The sequence below is a fragment of the Erinaceus europaeus genome, chromosome 4 (genome assembly GCF_950295315.1).
Source record: "Erinaceus europaeus chromosome 4, mEriEur2.1, whole genome shotgun sequence".
In the NCBI taxonomy this organism is placed as follows: domain Eukaryota; kingdom Metazoa; phylum Chordata; class Mammalia; order Eulipotyphla; family Erinaceidae; genus Erinaceus; species Erinaceus europaeus.
The window spans coordinates 148767157-148790736 of record NC_080165.1 but is presented as its reverse complement, the minus strand read 5'-3'; the positions used below and the strand labels follow the sequence as shown (position 1 = coordinate 148790736).

General features: G+C 38.7%; 1 protein-coding gene and 1 pseudogene across 5 annotated transcripts in view; one reads left to right on the top strand and one right to left on the bottom strand.

The window, feature by feature from the left end:
- Positions 1-23580, top strand: part of GRIK2 (glutamate ionotropic receptor kainate type subunit 2) — a 653698-nt gene that overhangs the window by 79497 nt on the left and 550621 nt on the right. The window lies entirely within an intron of this gene.
- LOC132538372 (U2 spliceosomal RNA) lies at positions 23306-23427 on the bottom strand (annotated as a pseudogene).

The following is a 23580-nucleotide window of genomic DNA, read 5'->3' as shown; positions in this document are numbered from 1 at the left end:
AGCTTGATGGGGTTAGAAATGAGGGACTCAGAAGATAGCCCTAGTTCTACTGAATTCATAAGGCAGTTTCCAGCTAGATATATTTCAACAGTATTTGCATAGTCATTGTTCATGAGTTTTATTTTTATTATTTGTTTTTAAATATTTATTTATGTATTATTAGATACAGACAGAGGGAAACTGAGGCGGGGATTGGGTGATAGAGAGGGAAAGAGACTTAGAGACACCTGCAGCCCTGCTTCACCACTCGTGAAGCTTTTCCCCTGCAGATGGGGACCAGGGGCTTGAACCCAGGACCTTGTACACTGTAATGTGAGTGCTTAACCAGGTGTGCCACCAACTGGTCCCTTGTTAATGGGTTTTAAAGAGATGACCTCAATAATGTTATTTGGATAGTCATCTTTAACAAATTTTGAATCGAGAAGTTTGCTCTTTGTTTTCTAGTTATCAAATAGTCAATTCTGCGTATGGTTATACCAGGAAAACAAGTAGGTTAATAAAGACAGCTGTATCTTTTCGTTCAGATTTCTTGATACATTATTTTATTTTATTATGTAGAGTTGCTATTTGTGATTCTATATGCTTTAAACAACATGCAAATGAAAAAAAGCTGAAATATGGCACTGGCATGTGATCAAGGCAGTTGTCTTCCTCATATTCCTGAATGCATGACTCTATAGTCAGGGGAAATCATTCACAATAGTTTTGTTTTTTGCCTCCAGGGTTACTGCTGGAGCTCAGTGCCTGCACCATGAATCCACTGCTCCTGGAGGCCATTTCCCCCCCCCTTTTGTTGCCTTTGTTGTAGCCTTACTGTGGTTATTATTGTTGTTGTTGATGTCGTTTGTTGTTGAATAGGACAGAGAGAAATGGAGAGAGGAGGGGAAGACAGAGAGGGGGAGAGAAAGACAGACACCTGCAGACCTGCTTCACCCACCGCCTGTGAAGCGACTCCCCTGCAGCTGGGGAGCCGGGGGCTTGACTGGTATCCTTAGGCCCGTCCTTGCGCTTTGTGCCACATGCGCTACCACCTGACCCCCTATTTACAATAGTTAATCTCATTTCTTCTCTTCAAGAAGATGTGGATCCACTAAATATACTTAGATTAACAAACTGTCTGAAAATAACTGATGTTATTACAAAGATAACTGATATTACTATTAAGTAAACACAAACAGGTCACACATTTTAGTTTTCTTTCTTTCTTTGTTTTTTAATTGCCACCAGATTTATCACTGGGCTTTGGTTCCTGTCCACTCCCAGTGGACAGTTTTTTCTCTTTCTCTTTTTAGACAGAGACAGGGAGAAATTGAGAGAGAAGACAGAGAAAGAGAGAGGAAGGTAGGCACCTGCAGCACTGCTTCCATACTCATGAAGCTTCCCCCCTGCAAGTAGGGACTCAGGACTTGAACCCAGACCCTTGTGCTTGGTAATGTGTGCATTCTACTAGATGTGCCACTGCCTGGCCTTTACCCAGTCACATCTTTGTAAAAAGCAGTATTCTTTAACTGACTGAATTAGGTAGATGGTTGTAGAACCTTAAATAACCTTTCCATGCCAATCACTTTGTAGTCACACTGTGTTGAGTGGTGTCTTCCTGTCTTTTAATATGACCTTGAACACATCTCTGAACTTCTCAGGCACCTTAATGCCTAAGATCCAGTCTGGTTGATCTACTTCCTTTGAATTTAAGCCCTTGATACCTTTCTGCAGCAACTGAGAAGGGAGGGCATGCTTTCTTGGAGTGGAATAGATTTGGGGAGTTTACTTCACACTGTTCTCCTCAGCATCAGGCTCTTCCAGGATGGACTGGGGTGAGAGGTAAAGGGATAGGTAGTCTCCTCCTGACAATACCTGCATATTTCTTTCTGTTTGTAATCAATAATTCTCTGAGTAAAACTGCCTGGATGCGGATGCCCTCTGTGTAGCTTGTGTGGGGCACATGTGAGTACTTTATGCGATCTTTTGGTAGCCAGACTCTTCAGTTTTTTTTTGCTATCCCACTTTACCTTGGCCTTGGGCAGTTGGACAGTTACTGTTTCTAGGATTTTCATACTGGTGGGTAACTGTTTTGGATAGAGGGAAGGCAAATGACCTGAAGGTGTCTCTCTTTTCCCTGGCCTGAGGGTCACTCAACATCCCTCGTGGCAGGTGGTGGAGTGTGAGCGGCTTTTTTGCTTTCGTATTTCTCTTTTCCTCAATAAGTTATGATAAGGACAGTCAGGAGCTTGCAACCCAAGCATATTTATATCTAAAGGATGAGCAAAAGATCAGTCTTGACTTCTTGGAGGAGCGTCCATTTTAAGGTCCCATTCCATTTCGCACTAACTGCCCTTACACATGCAAAACCACTGTGTTGATTTTGAAAATGCTTTCTTTTTATATCATGGACACAAAGTTAGGGCCTATCTTGAATGGGTGGGGTGATTATCAGCAGGAGATATGTTTTGTTCTCAGTATGTGAACTTACTGATTTTTGAGACAGAAAATTCTCTGCTATCTTCTTAGACGTTGATATTAGACTGTGTAACGGAAGAAGAAAGAAAACAACCTACTAACTTAAAAAAAAAAGCTTACCAGTGAAAGATAACAGGGGTACAGTCCACACAGTTCCCACCATCAGAGTTCCATGTCCCATCACCTCCCTTAAAAGCTTTCCTATTTTTATCCCTCTGGGAGCATGGACCCAGGATCATTATGGGGAGCAGAAGGTGGGAGTTCTGGCTTCTGTAATTGCTTCTCTGCTGGACTTGGGCGTTGGCAGGTGGATCCATACCTCCAGGCTGTTTCTGTCTTTCCCTAGTGGGGCAGGGCTCTGGGGAGGTGAGGTTTTTGGATACCATGGTAGGTGAGGTAGACTGTCTGCCCAGGGAGGTCAGAATGACGTCTTGGTAGTGTATGCATCTTGGTGACTAACTTTATACAGTCCAGTAACCAGTCAATACCTTGTACCTATCACATATTTTACTCACGTGAAGATACTTATTGGACTGCATGAACCACACAACACAACAGTGATGCTGTAAGCAGCGATATCCATCTGGAGAGAAATTCTGAAGCTGACTACAATGATGTAAGTGTAGATGTCACTTTGGGATGTTTTCCTTTTGTGTCATTATGCAAAATGATAGCTATATGTGTATCATCCCCATCTCTCTTTTTTTTTTCTCATAGTTTTTTACCAACATTTTTTGTTTGCATACATTGGAGAGAATCCCAGACTTCACCTTAGGGAAACTGTATTCAAGTCTCACTTCTTCTGAGTTGACTACGTTGTTCTGTGACATTGAACAAATTTCTTTTTTTTTTTAATTTAATAAAGGATTAATTAACAAAACCATAGGGTAGGAGGGGTACAACTCCACACAATTCCCACCACCCAATCTCCATATCCCACCCCCTCCCCTGATAGCTTTCCCATTCTCCATCCCTCTGGGAGCATGGACCCAGGGTCATTAAGGGTTGCAGAAGGTAGAAGGTCTGGCTTCTGTAATTGCTTCCCCACTGAACATGGGCGTTGACTGGCCGGTCCATACTCCCAGTCTGCCTCTCTCTTTCCCTAGTAGGGTGGGTGTCTGGGGAAGCTGAGCTCCAGGACACATTGGTGGGGTCTTCAATCCAGGGAAGCCTGGCCAGCATCCCGATGGCATCTGGAACCCGAGTAATGAAGCTGAAGGGTTGTCATTCCACACGTGAAGTCTCTGGACACAGTCTGAGGTGAAGCATGTTGAGGTGGCAATCGTTGCGTTGGTTAGGTTGTGATTGGCAGATGCAATATTATTTGGTTTGGATTGGGAGAGGCATACGGGAAAGTGGGCCCTATCTAAGTGTTCCAGGACTGGGGGAAGTAGAGGCTCTATAGTGGGGATGTGAGGTTCCTGCTGTCTTAGGGTTCAAAAAGACAATTGATAGTTAATGTTATCATCACATTATTTGGTAATTGGGTTAACTTTGAAAAGTCCTTTTGTTAGGGTTTGCTGTACAGTATCCAGTATCTTGTATATAGCTGTGCTATTGGTTGCTTCTGATCTACTTGGTCTAGGCTTTTGAGAGAGTCCGCATATCAAATACACAGCCTATATATTAAAAAGATTCAGTCTGTGTTTTGAAAAACTTTGAGACATACAATTGATTTTCCCCCTCTCAAATTAATTAACTAGTGATTTATATGTCTACATTTTGCTAGGAGTGTACATAAACACCATTCCCACCACCAAAAGACTGTGACCCATCCCTCCCGCCCACTCCCACCCCCCACTGGCCCAGGAAGCTACATGTCTACCCCTCACCACTGGGTTTTTACTTTGGTGCCCTACTTACAATTTGATCAGGTCCTGCTTTTAGTTTCCCTTTCAGATCTTCTAAGTCAGCTTCTGTTGATGAGTGGGATCATCCCATACTCATCTTTATCTTTCTGACTTAGCTCACTTAACATAATTCCTTCTAGCTCTGTCCAAGATGGGTCAGAGAAGGTGGGTTCATTGTTCTTGATAGCTGCATAGTATTCCATTGTGTATATATACCACAGCTTTCTCAGCCACTCATCTGTTGTTGGGCACCTGGGTTGCTTCCAGGTTTTAGCTATTATGAATTGTGCTGCTATGAACATAGGAGTACACTTATCTTTTTGGTTGGGTCTTCTGGAATCCTTGGGGTATAACCCCAGGGGAGGAATTACTGGGTCATATGGAAGGTCCATGTCGAGCCTTCTGAGAGTTTTCCAGACTGCTCTCCACAGAGGCTGTACCAATTTACATTCCTACCAGCAATGTAAAAGGGTTCCTCTGTCCCCACATCCTCTCCAGCATTTTTGCTGCTGTCCTTTTTGATGTATGCCATTCTTACAGGAGTGAGGTGGTATCTTAGTGTTGTCTTAATTTGCATTTCTCTGACAATCAGTGACCTAGAGCAGTTTTTCATATGTTTGTTAGCCTTTTGGATCTCCTCTGAGGTGAATGTTTTCTTCATATCCTCTGCCCATTTTTGGATGGGGTCATTTGCTTTTTTGTTGCTAAGTTTGCTGAGCTCTTTATATATTTTGGTGATTAGTTTCTTGTCTGATGTATGGCATGTGAAGATCTTCTCCCATTCTGTGAGGGGTCTCTTTGTTTATTTAATAGTTTCTTTGGATGTGCAGAAGCTTTTCAATTTGATGTAGTCCCATTGGTTTGTTTCTGCTATTGAACAAATTTCTTACCTTCTTTAGATATTAGCTTGAAGTTATCTTATGTATAATTCTATATTACTCAGTCTCTCGCATATACATAATTCTGACCCTAATTATTTAGATCATGTTGGCATATTTATATTCTTAATCTGTCCTGATTGTTCAGATAAGTAGAGTCAGCTCTTTAATCTGTTGGCTGAGGATCACCTGATCTCACTGTGTTCTCAGTCACCTGCTATTTGGCAGTGATTTGGCATCTGTTACTTAATCATGTTAAAGTAGATCTTCAGATGTTTTGAGTTAATAGTTTTATTATGCCATTTAACAATTTAGAGAACAGTGTCTTAGACCTACATATCAGAATCATAAAAGTGTTCTTAAACACTTTGAATAGTAACTACTATGAAGCTGAGAGGCTTGAGTTTGTGTGTAGGGTCTGTCTCTCTTAAAAGTTGACAGTGATGCACAAGCAAGGACCGGTGTAAGGATTCCATTTCGAGCCCCCGGCTCCTCACCTGCAGGGGAGTCGCTTCACAGGTGGTGAAGCAGGTCTGCAGGTGTCTGTCTTTCTCTCCCCGTCTTCCTCTCCTCTCTCCATTTTTCTTTGTCCTATCCAACAATGATGACATCAATAACAGCAATAATTACGACAACAATAAAAAACAAGGGCAACAAAAGGGAAAATAAATAAATGTAAAAAAATAAACAGTTGAGGGAGTCTGGCGGTAGCGCAGTGGGTTAAGTGCACGTGGCGCAAAGCACAAGGACCAGCCTAAGGATCCCGGTTCCAGCCCCCGGCTTCCCACCTGCAGGGGAGTCGCTTCACAAGAGGTGAAGCAGGTCTGCAGGTGTCTGTCTTTCTCTCCCCCTCTCTGTCTTCACTTCCCCTACTCTCTCCATTTCTCTCTGTCCTATCCAACAACAATGACATCAATAACAATAACAACAACTACAGCAACAATAAAAAGACAACAAGGGCAACAAAAGGGAAAATAAATAAAATTAAAGAAATATTTAAAAAACACAATTGACAGTGATGTTTTCATTATGCACTTAAGGGAAATGTCATATTCTTTACAATATTTAATTTATTAATCCATGAGCTTCATGCCTTAATAGTCATTAAAATTTCAAGTGTTAATTATAACCAAAACATCAGCCTACCTTCAGTTTATTAATTTCAGATATTTTTCCTTAGTATACTTCTCTTTTTCTCTTTTTAAAATTAATTTATTTATAATATGGAAACACTAACACAACTATAGAATAAGAGGGTTACAGTTCCCACCACCAAAGCTCTGTATGCCATCCCCTTCCCTGATAGCTTTCCTATTCTTTAACTCCGTGGGAGTATGGACCCAGGGTCATTGTGGGATGCAGAAGGTAGAAGGTCTGGCTTCTGTAATTGCTTCCTTGATGAACATGGACGTTGACAGGTGGATCCACACTCCCAGCCTGTCTCTCTCTTTCCCTTCTGAAGAAGTGGATCTCCAGGACACATTGGTGGGATGTCCAGTTGGCATCATTCTCTTTTGTTAACAACACAAGCCTTGTTTACCTTATAAAGACTTAAATAGGGCAGGGGTAGATAGTCTAAGTTATGGTTATGCAAACAGACTCTCATGCCTGAGACTCCAAAGTCCAAGATTCCGTCCTCTGTATCACTATAAGCCAGAGCTGAGCAGTGCTCTGGTTAAAAAAAAAGGCTTGAATAGAAGAGATGCTACGAAGATACTGAAAGTCTTGTTGTCTATAAATCATCCAGTAAAGATTTTTTTTTCATATTGTAATACTACTTTTGAAATACAGCTTTTCTCTCAAGTTTCTTGAATTTGTATTGTTTGGGTTTTTTGTTGTCATTTAACTTAAATTGCTTAGTTTCAACACTTGTTTACCATGGAACATCTTTCTATAAAACATGACTTCATAAATTATCATCTTCCAATGGTATGCTTGTGATTGACAGTACTTGGGCTTCTTTAAAACTTCCCTTTGGGAATATTCTAGTACCAAAAGACTGGTTTTTCAAAGACATCCTTTTTTTGTGCATCATTTTTTATTTGAATTTGCTTTCTCTGTGGAGATATAATACTTTTTAGAAACAGGGATACTGAAGATTACCTTTTGTTCAGGATTTTAAAAAAATATTCAGGGTTATTTTTTTCAGCTTGCCTGTTCAATATAGAATCCCAAGAGACACATCATAGATTCTCCATACTCAGTACATGCATTTGAAACAAGTGCACCTACACCGTGTTTACAGAAATACAAAGGTATTGTTTTTATTTTTGTTTTGTTCTTGAAAACCAGGAAAGTCTCCCACGGCTTAACAGATAAAATATACAACTCAAAGTGTATTCAAAATTCATGAAGTTTGTGCAGACCAAAATTTATTTTAAGTGTGTGACTAAGAAACAATTTCTAATTCAGATTCTTTTTTGAGCAGGCACAATACATAATTACAATTAACTGATTGGCAGCTATTCCTTCTAGTGATTTGAAATCATTATGCAGTTTGTTGCACTGTCCGCTTTCAAAGTCCTTTGATTGGTAATTTTAAAGAATGGTATTCATTTCAGAATGAGAAGTGTTACATATGCAGCACTGGAAAGCAACTAATTGTATTCATTTTCAATTTTTTAGTTTAATAGAAACTTCAGAATAGCTATGAGGAGAGAAGAAAAAGAAGTTTAATAACTAAAATTGAGACAATCTCTTAACTGATCAGATCTTCTGTCTATTCAGTCAATTTCAAGAAAATTCTCTCATCTCTGTATAATTTTCATTTTAAAGCATATTTTTCTTTTTTCTGCAGCTTCATCCCTATAATAAATGAATATTTTTTTCAGAGTTTCAGAAGGAAAGAAGATAAAATAAACAAATGTGTGATGGTCTTGTCAGAGTTCCTTGTGTTTAATTCAGAATGTTTCATAATACTTTGGTAGGGTAGATTAAATAATTTATTGTGGTTTTTGAGGGCTTAGTCATTCATTGCTTCTTTTAGAAGTTTGGAGACTTAGTACTTTAAGTTTTGTTTGTAAGTTTCCCTACCTATAAGCCTGGGTTTCTGAACCAGTAGAATGTCGTTCTCTTAACAGATTGACATAAATATCTGTCATGTCAAAAACTTAGTTGGTCTTCATTTATGCTCTGAGTGGCTTATACATTTTTTGTCTGACACTATTAATTAAAAACAAAATATTTTCCTCCAGCAAGCAAAATAGAATGGAGCCAAACCAAATATTTTCTCTGACGAGTTCTGATAGACAGTACTTCCCCCTTAAGATAATTTGTATTTTTGTTCCACAACCAGATAATAACTAAAGCAGTCGGTTCTCTTACTTGTTGTGGGACTATATGGAGTACATCTTCAGAACAGATGCCCTTGGGTTTGCTAACACATTTATGTATCTGCTCTGTCACAGAGTAAAGCAGATTTAAGGCTCTGAGGAATGGAGGCCATCGATCACTGAATGGAAAAAGTAGAAATGAGTAGCAGATGTTGCTTATTTTCATTTAGCTTTTTTTTTTTTTACAGTATTACAGATTAAACTAATAAAAATAAAATTGTTTTAGGAATATACGACTGTTCCTCTGTTCGCTGTTCTATTAGTGAGAAAAGATCCTTGCTGCTTAGTGGTTTGTCTAACTTGTCATCCACTTGGCTAAATGTGTTTGTATTTTATTTTATTTTGTTTTATTCTGTTTTGTTTATTTTATTTATAAAAAGGAAACACTGACAAAGCCATAGGATAAGAGGGGTACAACTCCACACAATTCCCACTAGAACCCAGTATCCCATCCCCTTTCCCGATAGCTTCCCTATTCTTTTTAAAACTTTTTTTTATAAATATCAATGTTTAGGCTTTATGCAAATTTATAAATGACACATTATTTCTCCCTTTATAATTAATTCTCTTTTATAGGATTTTCTTTTTTTTAATTTATTTTTTATTTAAGAAAGGATAAGTTAACAAAACCATAGGGTAGGAGGGGTACAGCTCCACACAATTCCCACCACCCAATCTCCATATTCCACCCCCTCCCCTGATAGCTTTCCCATTCTCTATCCCTCTGGGAGCATGGACCCAGGGTCATTGTGGGTTGCAGAAGGTAGAAGGTCTGGCTTCTGTAATTGCTTCCCCGCTGAACATGGGTGTTGGCAGGTGGATCCATACTCCCAGCCTGCCTCTCTCTTTCCCTAGTGGGGCAGGGCTCTGGGGAATCGATGATCCAGGACACATTGGTGGGGTTGTCTGTCCAGGGAAGTCTGGTTGGCATCATGTTAGTATCTGGAACCTGGTGGCTGAAGAGAGTTAACATACAAAGCCAAACAAATTATTGACTAATCATGAACCTAAAGGCTGGAATAGTGCAGATGAAGAGCTGGGGGTTCTCCATTTTGTAGATAGCTAGTAGTCCTATTTTAGTTATATTCCAAAGGGCCTGTGGCTATACTAGGCTTTTTAAAAAAATTTTTATTGAGGGGGTCAATGGCTTACTGTACAGTTGTTGACACATGGGTAAAATTTAACGTCACTTTGACAGGTGTCTGCAAAATACTCTCACCTTCCAGCCTAGGTCCTTCACCACCATCATGCCTCAGGACTCCAACGTCCCTACCCTGCCAGTTCCCACCTCTCTGCCCTCCACCCCCATCTCCCCAGAGTCCTTTGTTTTGGTGCGATATATCAAACCCAGTCCAAGTTCTATTTTGTGTTTCCTCTTTCTGTTGCTATTTCTTGAATTTTGCCATCAGTGAGATCATCCCATATTCATCCTTCTCTTTCTGGCTTACCTCACTGAACAGGGTTCCTTCAAGCTCCATCCGAGATGAGATGAAGAAGTTGACTAGTTCTTTAAGGTCCTCTCTCTAGTCCACATTGCCTAGCCAGTCAATCCTGTATGAACATTCAGAAGAGGTGATGGAGGGTGGGTTTAGGGTGAAAAGGAAGTGAAAAAGAAGCAAAGCATTTTCTTTTCTTGGCCAGAAATCTTAGATTATTTGGCATCGACTCAAACATTGCTATTGACATACTTATATACAGAAATAATTTGCTTGGGCTGGGGACAGGATAATGGTTATACAAGAGACTTTCATGCCTGAGGCTGTGTGGTCTCAGGCTCAATACCCATAAGACAAAACTGAGCAGTTCTCTCTCTCTCTTTATCTGTCTTTCTCCTTCATTAAAAATCAATACCCATAAGCAGTTTTTTCTCTCTCTCTCTCTCTTTTTCTCCTTCATTAAAAATAAAATAAATTAAAAATAGTCCATTTGACTGAGTAAATGATAACACTAAAAATTGTGATAAATACTTTTACAATTTCCTTAAAATTCTACAGAAAATAACTTATTTGGACTGAAAATGGAAAAGCCTTTTTTTTTCATGTTTAGGCTTAAGTTTTGTTTGTGTTTTTAGTCACACAGATTATTCAATATCACACTTATTTGTGGAAGCCCAGGATGACTGGAATATAGGGAAAACCTTTATACATGTTTATTAGCTAGGGTTAGTCTGATGTATTTTTTTTTAGCATATGCTTGTCCAAAGAATTTATATGATCAATTAAAATATTTGGTTCATTATGGAAGTTCAAATTTGAATATTGTATCCGCATTTTTGCAGTAGGGTTTTCTTTTAAAAAATTGTTAATTATCTTTATTCATTTACTGATGAAGACAAGCAGAAATTGAGAGGGAGGGATAGATAGGGAGAAAGACAGAGAGACACTTGTAACTCTGCTTCACCACTTGTGAAGCTTTCCCCTCACAGGTGGGGCCTGGGACGTGAACCCTTGTCCTTGCGCACTGTAATGTGCACTCATCCTGGTGCGCCACCACCCAGCCCTGCTGGGGATTTTTCAAGTGCTACAAAGGCATGAAGTCTCTAAAAAAAAATCTTATTTTTCAAATACTAGACTCCAAAATCCTTTCCCTGTGTTCCATATTCATACTATTCTGTTAGGCATATTACTGTTACTTCAAAGTCAGTTAAATAACTAAGCATGCCACAGAAAAAAAATTTTTTTTAAAGTGCAGCATGTTTTTTGGTTTTTTTTTTTTTTACTTTATACTTTCACTACCCAAATCACATTGCACAAGTAGGACAGTGGATACATTTTATATATAATATAAATGCTTATTTATATATCATAGATACATTACAAAGAAGGCTTCACATAACATTATCACTGAATCTGAAATTATACACTTTTAGAAAAATCTACATTATAAAATCTTCACACCAATGATTTATATTCTATTTGAGCAGTAACATTTCAGATTTCTCTTTTTCCTTGACCCCATGCAAACAAACATCTGAGTGCTTCAAGACATGGCTCATTTGTGCCTTCTAGATAACCAGGAGGTGTAACTCCTGTGTTGATCAATTATAGAAGACTTCCCTTGAGGATATAGAAAAAAGGCTTCTTGAAAGAAATTCTTATCTGCTCTGCCTGCCTCTCTCTGATGACTGATAACACATCTAAAGGCTAATATGTGTCAGAAACTGACACACATTTAGGGAAGGTGGATTGTGCCCTAGATATCAGATGCTTTCCTTCACTGTCTGAATTCTAGCATTCGCTAGTGTCTAGTGAATTTAAAAAAATCAACTTGATGTGTGTGTGTGTGTGTTTTAATATCACAAATGTTATATTGAGTCCTTCAAACAAATATTTTAAAATTCTGTGTAGTTCTTGTAGATAATGTAGTTGGAAAGTAATACTTTGGACTAAGAAAAATCTAGTCTAGGAGACTCTGTTCCTAAATTGGACATTGAATCCGATTTTATAAATGATTATTTTATCAGGTTTATATATTTCTCCTTTAGTGAAAGGTATTTTGTTGTCATTCTATTGTTTGTCTGTGAGATTCCATACTGTAATTTTGATTAGTTTGGGAGTATACCCTTACTCCTCTCTTTATGTTAAAGTGTTGAATGTATTGCATAATGTATATTATTATTCTGTTGATCTGTGGTACTATATGATAGATATGAACTATCTTAAAACATACATTTTATGGAATTTTAAGTCTAAAGAGATAGTATTTATATGAATAGGTGAAATATAATAATAAACTTAAGAAGATAAAGATTATTAATGCCAGCACAAATAGATTAAAATTTTATTTAAAGATTTGTACAGATTGTGGTCTGGGAGATGGCTCAGTGGATAAAGCACTGGATTCTCAAACATGAGGTCCTGAGTTCGGTCCCCAGCAGCACATGTACCAGAGTGATGTTTGGTTCTTTCTCTCTCTCCTACTATCTTTCTCAGTAATAAGTAAATAAAATCTTTTTTTAAAATTGTACAGATCGGTCACATTATTAAAAAAAAATAAAATAAAATAAAATAAAAATAAAATAAAATTGTACAGATCAAGAGTGGAAGATAAGTTGAATACTGGGGTAGCATATGGAGAATTATAAATACAGAACAGACTATACATAAAGGGTTTAGAAATCACTCTATTCCCCTGCAGGGGGAACAGTTTATGAGTGGTGAAGCAGGGCTGCAGGTGTCTCTGTCTCTCTTCCTCTCTACCTCTCCCTTCCCTCTTGATTTCTGGCTGTCTATATTCCATAAATAAATAGATAATAAAAATTTAAAAAAGAAAAATATTTTATTTTATTATTATTGTAGTTATTGTCATTATTGGATAGGACAGAGAGAAATGGAGGGGGAGAAGACAGAGAGCGGGAGAGAAAGAGAGACACAGAGGGGGGAGAGAAAGAGAGACACCTGCAGACCTGCTTCACTGCTTGTGAAGCGACTCCCCTGCAGTTGGGGAGCCACAGTTTCGAACTGGGATCCTTCCACCGGTCCTTTCCTTTGTGCCACCTGCGCTTAACCCTCTACGCTACTGCCTGACTCCCGAAATGAACATTTTAGAGTCCTAAGTCTCAAAATACTCATTCATTTTGGTCATAATGAGGATGCTTAATTCTTAATGTTCATTTCGATGGCATATATAAAATGTTTGCCTTAACTTGTTAACGCCTTGTTAACTGTGGCGATGCTCAGCTGCTAATGCATATTTAGTATTCATATTATATTCAAGACAAGTGATATGAAGACCAGACTTGAAGAATGAAGTTATATGTGGTTGGTGGGATCCTATATCATCACCCCCAGGTAAAGTAGTGTAGCAAATCTAGAAGAAACTATATCATAGTCAAGCCTCAAGCAACTAAGTTACCATGTCCAAACAGGGCTTCCTTCAAAATTGAAGTTAATTAAACTACGATGGTGGATGATGCCTAATTTACTCTTTGTAGGCTTTTAAAAGTTATTTTATAAGTTTTTAAAAAAACTCTCTTGAAACTAGAAGCTATTAATAATTCCCATAGTTTGAGTATGTTTAAGAAACCTTGTAACCTAAGGCAGATCTAAGGGTTTGCATAAATGTATGCTTTTCAAACTTCTGAAGTTGGAAATGTTTTGAGAACTTGAAACACATACTTAACAGGACAGTTCAAACTGGCGTGTCCAGAGCAACAATGAATCATCAGTCCTTCTTAGTGGATTGTAAAACAGAGGAATAGTAGGGGGCAGGCAGATGGCAAGAACCTCAAAACAGTGGTGAGAGATACTGAAATGCAAATATATTATGCTTTGGCATTTACTCACAATTAATCTTTCTTCACATCTTACTCTTCAAACAATTCATCTGATTATGTTTCTCAACTTTTAGGCTCAGTCCTGCTCTGTAGCTGCTCTTTGATTGAGTACCTAATGATGAAACATAAAACATAGGACAGGATTCAAACATGCTGGCTACTTTTCAGTCCATTTTATTGGCATGCTGCAGACCATAACCATATGGTGACGTTGGACACTTACATTCATTCTAGGAGTTCATTCATGTTTGCCTGCTGCAAGAAATTAGCACTCTTCACACTTGTTTAGCCTTAATAGAAATCTTTTTAGCTGAAACACAGAGATAAGGCCACCATCTGTCATATAGAATTACCAGTATAAATGAGCAACAGGAGGAAGGCATCCTTCCTTCTTAGGAACATTTAGAAAGAACTTCAAATAGACTAAGGGATAACTGATTCTCTACTTCTTTGTTTTAGGACATAATTTGCTTTTTTTTTTTTTAATTATCAACAATTGCATTATCATAGCTGTGGATCTATATAAAAGCTGCCTAATCAGTTATTTCTGTTTCCATTTTAAGCAACATCTGGAACAGATAGTTTATGTTTGATTTTGTGGACATTCATACTTTTTAAAGCTACACGATGCTATTTCTAAGATTAATAAGAAATAGTATTGTGTAGCGTCTATTTTTTTTTAATGACAAGATTTAGGTACATCACGTACTGTGAACTATCTTTACTGCATTTTTATACAGGAATATCTAATGTGGGTGTTATTTTATGATTCACAAATTCATTGGGTTGGAAAGTAGAAAAAACGTGTCAGCAACCACACTGTAAACTATTAACCCCCCCCAAACCACAGTAAAATGAAAATATATATATATGCAAAGAAAGAAAAAGTAGGAAAACTTAACCAGTACATTGTTATAACCTGATTCTTTAAGTATATTCATGTTTTGTGTCTGTTATTAGGAACTTCAAAAATGTAGTTCTATCATCAGAATTTAATTGTGAGAAAAGAGTGAAAACATTTGAATTATACTCTATGGATAGATTTTGTATCTGATCTATTATACTGGATGCTTACCTCTATTTGTTCATTATAACAAACCACAATTAATGAAGACTGGATGAAAGATTAAATTGGCTTTAAATAAAATCAGAATGTTGATATTTAAAGAAATGGATCCTATGCAAAAGAATGATTTTTTTTTTTTTAGAATGAACTTACCCTTTTGTGTTTTTATCACATTTGATTTAAAAATTAGTACTAAGAATGGAGGCCTAGGTCTAATTTTAGTGGATTTGACATCCATTTTGCTATGTTTCACCACTTCTATGCTATTTGGTCATAATTAACCTTTTGAATGCTATTGCTTGCAATATACTCTTAATTTCCAACCATATGTTGGCATGTTGAAACAGACCATACTATTTCCACATATAAAATCAGGAGTATTTTTCAGTTATGGAAAACATAAGTCATAATGGGCACATGGAAAACACACAAAAACAAATGATTTGTGTAATCATGAAACAGAAACTTAAGTGTAACTTGTTTTCATTTCATTTGGGTTTGATATGGTCTTAAAGAGTTATACAAACCATGCAGAGCATGTCTAGACAAATTCAAATTCTCATTCCTATAATTAATGGTCACTAATCTCACTACTTCACCCTTATTTTGCACTATAACTTTTAGCTCTGTAGTAATCTGCGTCATTTATTTTAACATTTTAGCAATCATAATGCGGTTTTTAAACCAATACTTTTGAGTGGTTATATAAGTATTCCCATTTTAGTAAGGGAGAATTTTTCCCCCTTACATTTTAAGATTGACATAACTTTGAAATGTTGAAAAACCAGCCAAGACACATCATTAGTACTTTTTATTATTTGTGTACAGAGGACTGCATAAGGGAAAGAGAACACACACAAAAAAACACTTTGCTTTGAAGTCTAAAAGAACAGTAATTTAAATTTGAAAAGTAATTGAAAATACTACCATTTAAATTTTCTAAAACCTTTCAATGATTAAGTTGCGACTTTTCATTTCAAATTATTTCATCTTTGACTAACTTCATCTCTTAGAATAATAGCTTACTGACATGAATATATGTTACCTATTTAATGAAATTGGTCTTGTTGATGATTTGTGCACAACAAATGTTAAATGTTAACATTTTGGTAAATGTCTTTCTAATCTTTATCTTTCTACACTTAAAAAAAATGAATGAGTCTGTATATAGCTCAAGCACTTTTCCCTTTGAATGTTTCTTAATTTTGGGTAATTTTATTTGGGTAGTACTTTTAGTTATTTGCTCTCAAGATGCCTATTGAAAAATATTTCAATGATAAGAAACAAAAGCATATAGTATTTAGTTGCAGGAAATGTAGGACTTGCCAAATCTCTTAAACCTATAAAGCAACATAGACATCAACAGTATATTCAAATAAAACAGGTTTTAGCTTCTCTTACTTTGTCTCATGAAGACTCAACTTTCTTTCCAGGGTTTCTACATACCACAAAGAAATTTGATAAGGGGGCTGGTGTGGTATGCAACCCAGTTAAGAACACACAGTATGGGGGTGGGGCGGTGGCGCAATGGGTTTAAGCGCATGTGGCACAAAGCGCAGGGACCTGCGTAAGAATCCCAGTCGGAGCCCCCGGCTCCCCACCTGCAGGGGAGTCGCTTCACAGGCGGTGAAGCAGGTCTGTAGGTGTCTGTCTTTCTCCCCCCCTCTCTGTCTTCCCCTCCTCTCTCCATTTCTCTGTCCTATCCAACAATGAACAACATCAACAATGGCAATAATAATAACCACAAGAGGCTACAACAACAAGGACAACAAAAAGGGGGAAAAATGGCCTCCAGGAGTGGCAGATTCATGGTGCAGGCACCGAGCCCAGCAATAACCCTGGAGGGAAAAAAAAAAAAAAAAAAAAAACACACACAGTACTAAGCACAAGGATTCAGGTTTGATTCCTGGCTCCCCACCTGTAGGGTGGATGCTTCAAGCACAGTGAAGCAAGTCTGCAGGTGTCTATCCTTCTCTCTCTACCTCCCCCTCCTCTCTCAGTTTCTCTCTGTCCCATCCAATAAAATGGGGCGGGGGGAGGCCTCCAGTTACAGTGGATTCATAATGCAGTCACTGGAGCTCAGGTATAACCATGGGGGCAAACAAAAATGGAAAAAGAAAAAGAAATTTGATGGATGGCAAAAAGTTTTATGTTCAAGGTCATCTCATAGAAGGATTTCTGCTTATCCTGGAGAAGTTTTTCTTTTCTCAAAGCATCAATTTAGAGGCAGAATAAGTATCTTCATCAATGACCACAACCATTTAAACCAATTATTCTCAAGAGCAATAAACTTTGCTGATGATTTTCGGAGAGCAAAGCAGGGGAATTATAACAAAGCAATGCAAATTACTTTAAATTGGAAATTAAGTCAACCTTGCGTCTAAAACATCTCTCAAGAATTTAATTTGGTTCCAGCTTCTTAGCACTGCACTACTTCCTCTCCTTCTCTTCACTCATCATCCAATCTAATGTTCCTTTTCTCTTTTGCCAAGCAAAAATGGAATCTCATTTTCAAACTACAAAGGAAATCCAATTTTCCTACTTCTACAAAGCCTTACTGTTCTGCTGGTTTGGCTTCTACTTCTGCCAAAGTATCGCTCCCTACAGCTTGGTAAGACATTTTATTCCAAAGAATTTCCCCTCCCGACTGGAAATGCTTTTGCCGGCTGTGAAGACAACACTTCTTTTTTTTTTTTTTTTTTTAGATTGTCAACTCTTTTTCTTTTTTCTTTTTGTACTTAATTTCCAATTTAAAGTAATTTGCATTGCTTTGTTATAATTCCCCTGATTTGTTCTCCTAAAATCATGATACTAGATTGTTACAAAGAACTAGGAATGATGTAAAGTTCATTGTTAAGTAACCCCTATTCTGGTTTGCCATAGTCATTTTGTTCCCAGGTAGGAAACAGTTTATTTTAAATGGTAGAATTGTTCAGTAATTGTAGATATTATTAATAAATACAAGAAATAAACACAAGAACTGAAAACCAGTGAAAAGCTTAAGTGCAAAGTAATTATTAGCATAGTGAAATCAAACCAGAGTGTGTTACCAAATAAGAATGATACAGGTGCAGCTGGGAAGGCAGCGTGATGATTATGAAAAAGATTGTATTTAGTTTGTTTTGCCACCAGGGTTGTTGTTGGGGTGTGGTGCCAACTAATCTATTGCTCCCAGCGGCAGACTTTTCCTTTTTTTTTTTTTTTTCTTTCTTCTCTATTTTACTTGACAGAGAGAAATTGAAGAGAAGGAGGGGAGACAGACAGACAGACAGACACAGATAGGCAGACAGACAGGCATGCAGACCTGCTTTTCCACTTGTGAAACTTCGCTACTGTAAGGGGAGGTGGAGGCTTGAGACGTGATAAGAAACGATTTAGATTGATCCAGGTGAGGAAGAAGGGTTAGGTCTAAGGTAGTCGGAGCGGAATGGGTACACGTGATCAATGGCATGCTTGACGGAGTATTGCTTAGGCGTCCGGTGGAAGTGCAAAGAGATAGGAAAGCAGGTTTTAAAATATTATTTTCTTTTTCTTTTTTTTAAATTTTTTTTTTTATTTAAGAAAGGATTAATTAACAAAACCATAGGGTAGGAGGGGTACAACTCCACACAATTCCCACCACCCAATCTCCATATCCCACCCCCTCCCCTGATAGCTTTCCCATTCTCTAGCCCTCTGGGAGCATGGACCCAGGGTCATTGTGGGATGCAGAAGGTGGAAGGTCTGGCTTCTGTCACTGCTTCCCCGCTGAACATGGGCGTTGACTGGTCGGTCCATACTCCCAGTCTGTCTCTCTCTTTCCCTACTAGGGTGGGTCTCTGGGGAAGCGGAGCTCCAGGACACATTGGTGGGGTCTTCAATCCAGGGAAGTCTGGCCGGCATCCTGATGACACCTGGAACCTGGTGATTGAAAAGAGAGTTAACATACAAAGCCAAACAAATTGTTGAGCAATCATGGACCCAAAGCTTGGAAAAGTGGGGAGGAAGTATTAGGGAGGTACTCACTGCAAACTCTAGTGTACTTCTGCTTTCTTACTTTGGTGCTATACTCCAAACTCAGTCAATTTCTGCTTTGCGTTTCTACTTCTTGGGGAATGTTATGCATGTAAAATATTATTTTCTTAGAATCAGAAAGTTGGCTCAGCGGTAGAGTGTTACTATCAGCTTTGATTTCAGATGCTACATATGCCAGTTACTCTGATGCTCTCTCATAAAAATAAATTGATGGGGGTCAGGCGGGAGCTCAGCGGGTTATGCGAAGGTGGCACAAAGCGTGAGGACCGGTGTAAGGATCCGAGTTCGAGCCGCCGGCTCCCACCTGAAGGGGGATCGCTTCACAGGCCATGAAGTGGGTCTGCAGGTGTCTGTCTTTCTCTCCCCTTATCTGTCTCTCTCTTCTCTCTCCATTTCTCTCTGCCCTATCCGACAACAACAATAACAACAATGATAACAACAACAACAAAAAACAAGAACAACAAAAAAGGAAAAAAATAGTATCCAGGAGCAGTGGATTTGTAATGCAGCTACTTAGCCCCAGCCATAACCCCAGAGGCAAAATAAATAAATACATCGATAAATAAATAATCAAGTAAATGTGTTTTTTAATTATCTATGATTTGAATATGGCAATTTTTTCAAATTTATGAAAGAATATTTTTGTTTAATTTTTTTCACAGATTATAATGGAAACCAAGACAATGGAAATCAAAGAGTAACTTCCTATTCGGTAGTTTCAGAGAAATATCTTTTTTTTCGCATCTGATGTATAATTTTTCTTTTGTTTTATTTAGAGAATTTTGCTTTACGAATATATTATTGCCTCAGGGGATTGGATCGCACCCTCTTTCTCCTTAAAATTCCTTTATTGATATTATTATTTTGCCTCCAGGGTTATCGCTGGGGCTCAGTGCCAGCCCACTGCTCCCAGCGGCCCCCTCCCCCTTTTATGCATTTTATTGACTAGGACAGAGAGAAACTGAGAGCAGAGGGGAAGACCTGCTTCACTGCTAGGAAAGCATCCCAACTACAGATGGGGCCTCGAACCCGGGTCCTTGCGCATGGTGATATGTGCGCTTAACCAGGTGCGCCGTCCGTGCCCCCAACCTTGAAAATCCTTTCACTTTGCCAGGCTAAATTTTTTTTTTTTTTTTTCGCTTGAGGGTTATTGCTGGGGCTCAGTCCTGCACCTTGAATCCACTGCTCCTGGAGACCTTTTTTTTTTTTTTTTCCTTTTTCTTGCCCTTGTTGCAGCCTTGTTATGGTTTTGATTGTTATTGTTGATGTCGTTCGTTGTTGGATAGGACAGAGAGAAATGGAGAGAGGAGGGGAAGACAGAGAGAGGGAGAGAAAGACAGACACCTGCAGACCTGCTTCACCGCCTGTGAAGCGACTCCCCTGCAGGTGGGGAGCCTGGGGCTCGAACCAGGATCCTTACTCTGGTCCTTGCGCTTTGCACCACGTGTGCTGGCCCCCTAGGCTAAAGGTTTGTGTATTTTTCAACCTATCTGTTCCTCTGATTTGCTTCACTTTGTATGATTTCCTCCAGTTCCATTCATGTAGCAAAGTTTTGGTAGTTACTGGGGCATCACCACTTCAGGCTGACTTTTTTTTTCTTTTTCTTATCTGGACAGAAAGAAAGACACTGTAGTCCTCAGTCCTCCCTCAGTGCTCTGCGGGCAGGGCTGACTCTGTATCTAGCTGGTGACAAAGCCGATTCACTTACCCATCCAAGTAGGCTATATTGCCAGTCCCATCTTTTTTATTCATCTATTTTTTAAGTTTTATTTTATTTTGTTATTACTGGATAAGACAAAGAGAAATTGAGAGGGGAGGGGGAGATAGGGAGAGAGAAGCTTTTCCCCCTGTAGGTGGTGGACCAGGGGCACGAACCTGGCTCCGTGCAGACTGTCACGTGTGCACTTAACCAGGTGCGTCACCTGCCTGGCCCCTTTCATCTTTTGTTTATAAGCTGTGTGATGTTTCATAGTGTATATAAGATGTGTTATTATTATATATTAGTTGTGTGATACAATAACCTTTCAATATAGTTTTACAAATATAACAAATTATTCTTTGTGGTCTTTTGAAAAAAGTAATCATAATTTTAAAAAATCATTAATTTTCATGAGCCTGAAATTATTGCAGAAATTATAGCATTCATTTTTTAAAATTTTTTATTAATTCCATTTTGTTGTCTTTGTTGTTATTGATGTCATCATTGTAGGATAGAACAGAGAGAAATGGAGAGAGGAGGGATAGACAGAGAGGAGGAGAGAAAGACAGGCACCTGCAGACCTGCTTCACCGCCTGTGTAGTGACTCCCCTACAGGTGGGGAGCCGGGTGCTCGAACCGGGATCCATACGCTGCTTCTTGAGCTTTTCACTACATGCGCTTAACCCGCTGCGCTACCGCCCGACTCCTGGTAGCATTCACTTTTTATGGAATCTTCCTCTCAGAGACCTGTCTTAGTTGTGTCTTAATTGTGACATAGCTGTGTTGAGCAAGGGGTAGTGTCATGTTCCAGTTTTTTACTATCACAGAATATTAACTGTGCTCTGTTAATAAATAGACAACCTTCACTTCTTTCAGAGTTTCTTCGACGTGCTGAGAAGAAGGTGTAGACATGCTTCTTCTGAACCTATTGAGTTCATCCTAGCATAGCTGCCTTCCTGAACAAAGAAGTAAAAGAAAACGTTACATTTATTTATTGATAATATTTTATTGGGGGAGGCTAGAGGTTTACAGTATTGTGGCTGACATGTAGGTACCATTTCTCATCTCCCTGTGATAGGTGTCTGCAAAACATCGTCCCCCTCCAATTTAGGGCCTTTTCCATGACTGTCTACCAGAACCGAAACACCCCAGGTCCCGCCCTCCGTCCTCAGAGACCTTTACTTTGGTGCAATACACTTAATCCGGTCTAAGTTTTACTTTGTGTTTCCCTTTCTGTCCTGTTTCCTGAGTTCCACCTGTGAGTGAGATAACTTGGTATTCATTCTTTTCTCTTTTGTATCACCATTTTTTTTTTAACACAAAGAGTCATTTAAAATAAAAAAAATCGCCGCAACATTTTGTCGACACATGACTTAAATTATAAGGGCAGACATAAAGTAACTCTTTAAAAGTGTTTTGCATATGTTTTTTTCAAGTCTAGAGAAATGTGTGAACATTGGCTTATAACCTGCTTAATTCATTTTTTTTTTTTATAACTTTCTGGTCAGCCTTCTACTCACTTATACCAGATATTCTGCGATTGCAAACGACAACACAGAACCAAATGAAAATTTTAGCAGTGAGAATATTGGTCCCAGTTGCTTGGCTCTTTTGATAGAATATATGAATTATTCACCATCCATGCTTAATAGTATATGTTAGACTCCATAAAACATCTATACCACCTACTTCCAGGGGAAGACTGCCCTGCTGCTTGTAGATTGTTTATTTAGTTTTTCAGTGAAAGCTGAGGAGAGCACTGTTTTCCTAAAGATCTGCTACAGCTTGAATATTACTACTTTAGCCTATTATCCTCCACTATATTTGCTGAAAAGGCTCCCCCTTGGGAATCCTATCATAAAACATCACTGTGAAATGCATTCTATTTGAAAATTTGCTAATTGATTCTTACATTTTACTGCTATGGCAGTAATATGTACATATAGTATTTCACACACCTTGAATACTCATTTACATACATAAGTATAGGTGTGATGTGGATAAATGTGTCCTTGTGAAGAAATGATATAACAAGATAATGTTAAGATAACATTCAAGCTTAACTTCCATTCCATCTATGAGAAACTGAAGATTTAAAGAAAGGGAAAGCAAAGTACAGGATGAAATTTAAACTAGCTGTGGGCTAGTGCCAGATTAGCTTCGCGGGCGGGAGACAGAGACGACCAGGGACTCATGGCTGAGCTGAGAATGCAGTTCAATCTTTATTCACGAGCGGGGATGTAGTTCAAAAAACTAATCTCTTCTAATCACAATACAGTTCTGTCCTGCATCTCTCTCCTCCTGTGGAAGAGTCAGGAACAAAGGAAATACGTATGATAGGGGGCGGGGAGAAGGATGAGAAGGATGAAGTGCAAACCAGCGAGGACTAAACCAAATGTCCCGGAGGCAGAGGCGGGGAGACCAAACCAATGTCCCGGAGGCGGGGTGCCCAGCCAACAGTGGACGTGCAAACAGAACACGTCGCAAGCAACACAAGCGAACCCAAAGTGATGATAAAGACAGAAGGTCTCTCAAGCAGAATCCAGAAGCAGACCCACAGGCTCGTTTAGCCAAACCAAGGACTCTGTAGAGGGGCGTGAAGAGGTAACCCTGGGGTGATTGGTGACCCAGTGATGGTGGAGGAATCCTTTGTGCACAGTGTTCTTGTGCACTGTGATGTGTGCACTTAACCTGGCGCTCCACCACCTGGCCCCCGAAGGATACTTTGTGATGGATGGAGTGAGCAAGCAACAGTTATAGGAGTAAGAACTGATACTTATTTAAAAGTACTTATTTGTGCTCAACCGATAAAAGCAGATGCTACACTTGATCTTAGCCAAAAAGCCGAGAAGCAAAAGTACTTATTTATGTGTGACAGCTGTCTCATATTTCGTGAACCCAGTCCAGTGATTTGAGGGGAAAAAAAAAAGACTATCTGTGTGACCTGAAGGTACAACTTTTTCCTCGTGTTCTCTGGAAACAGGACAATGGCCCATAAACTGTAACTAC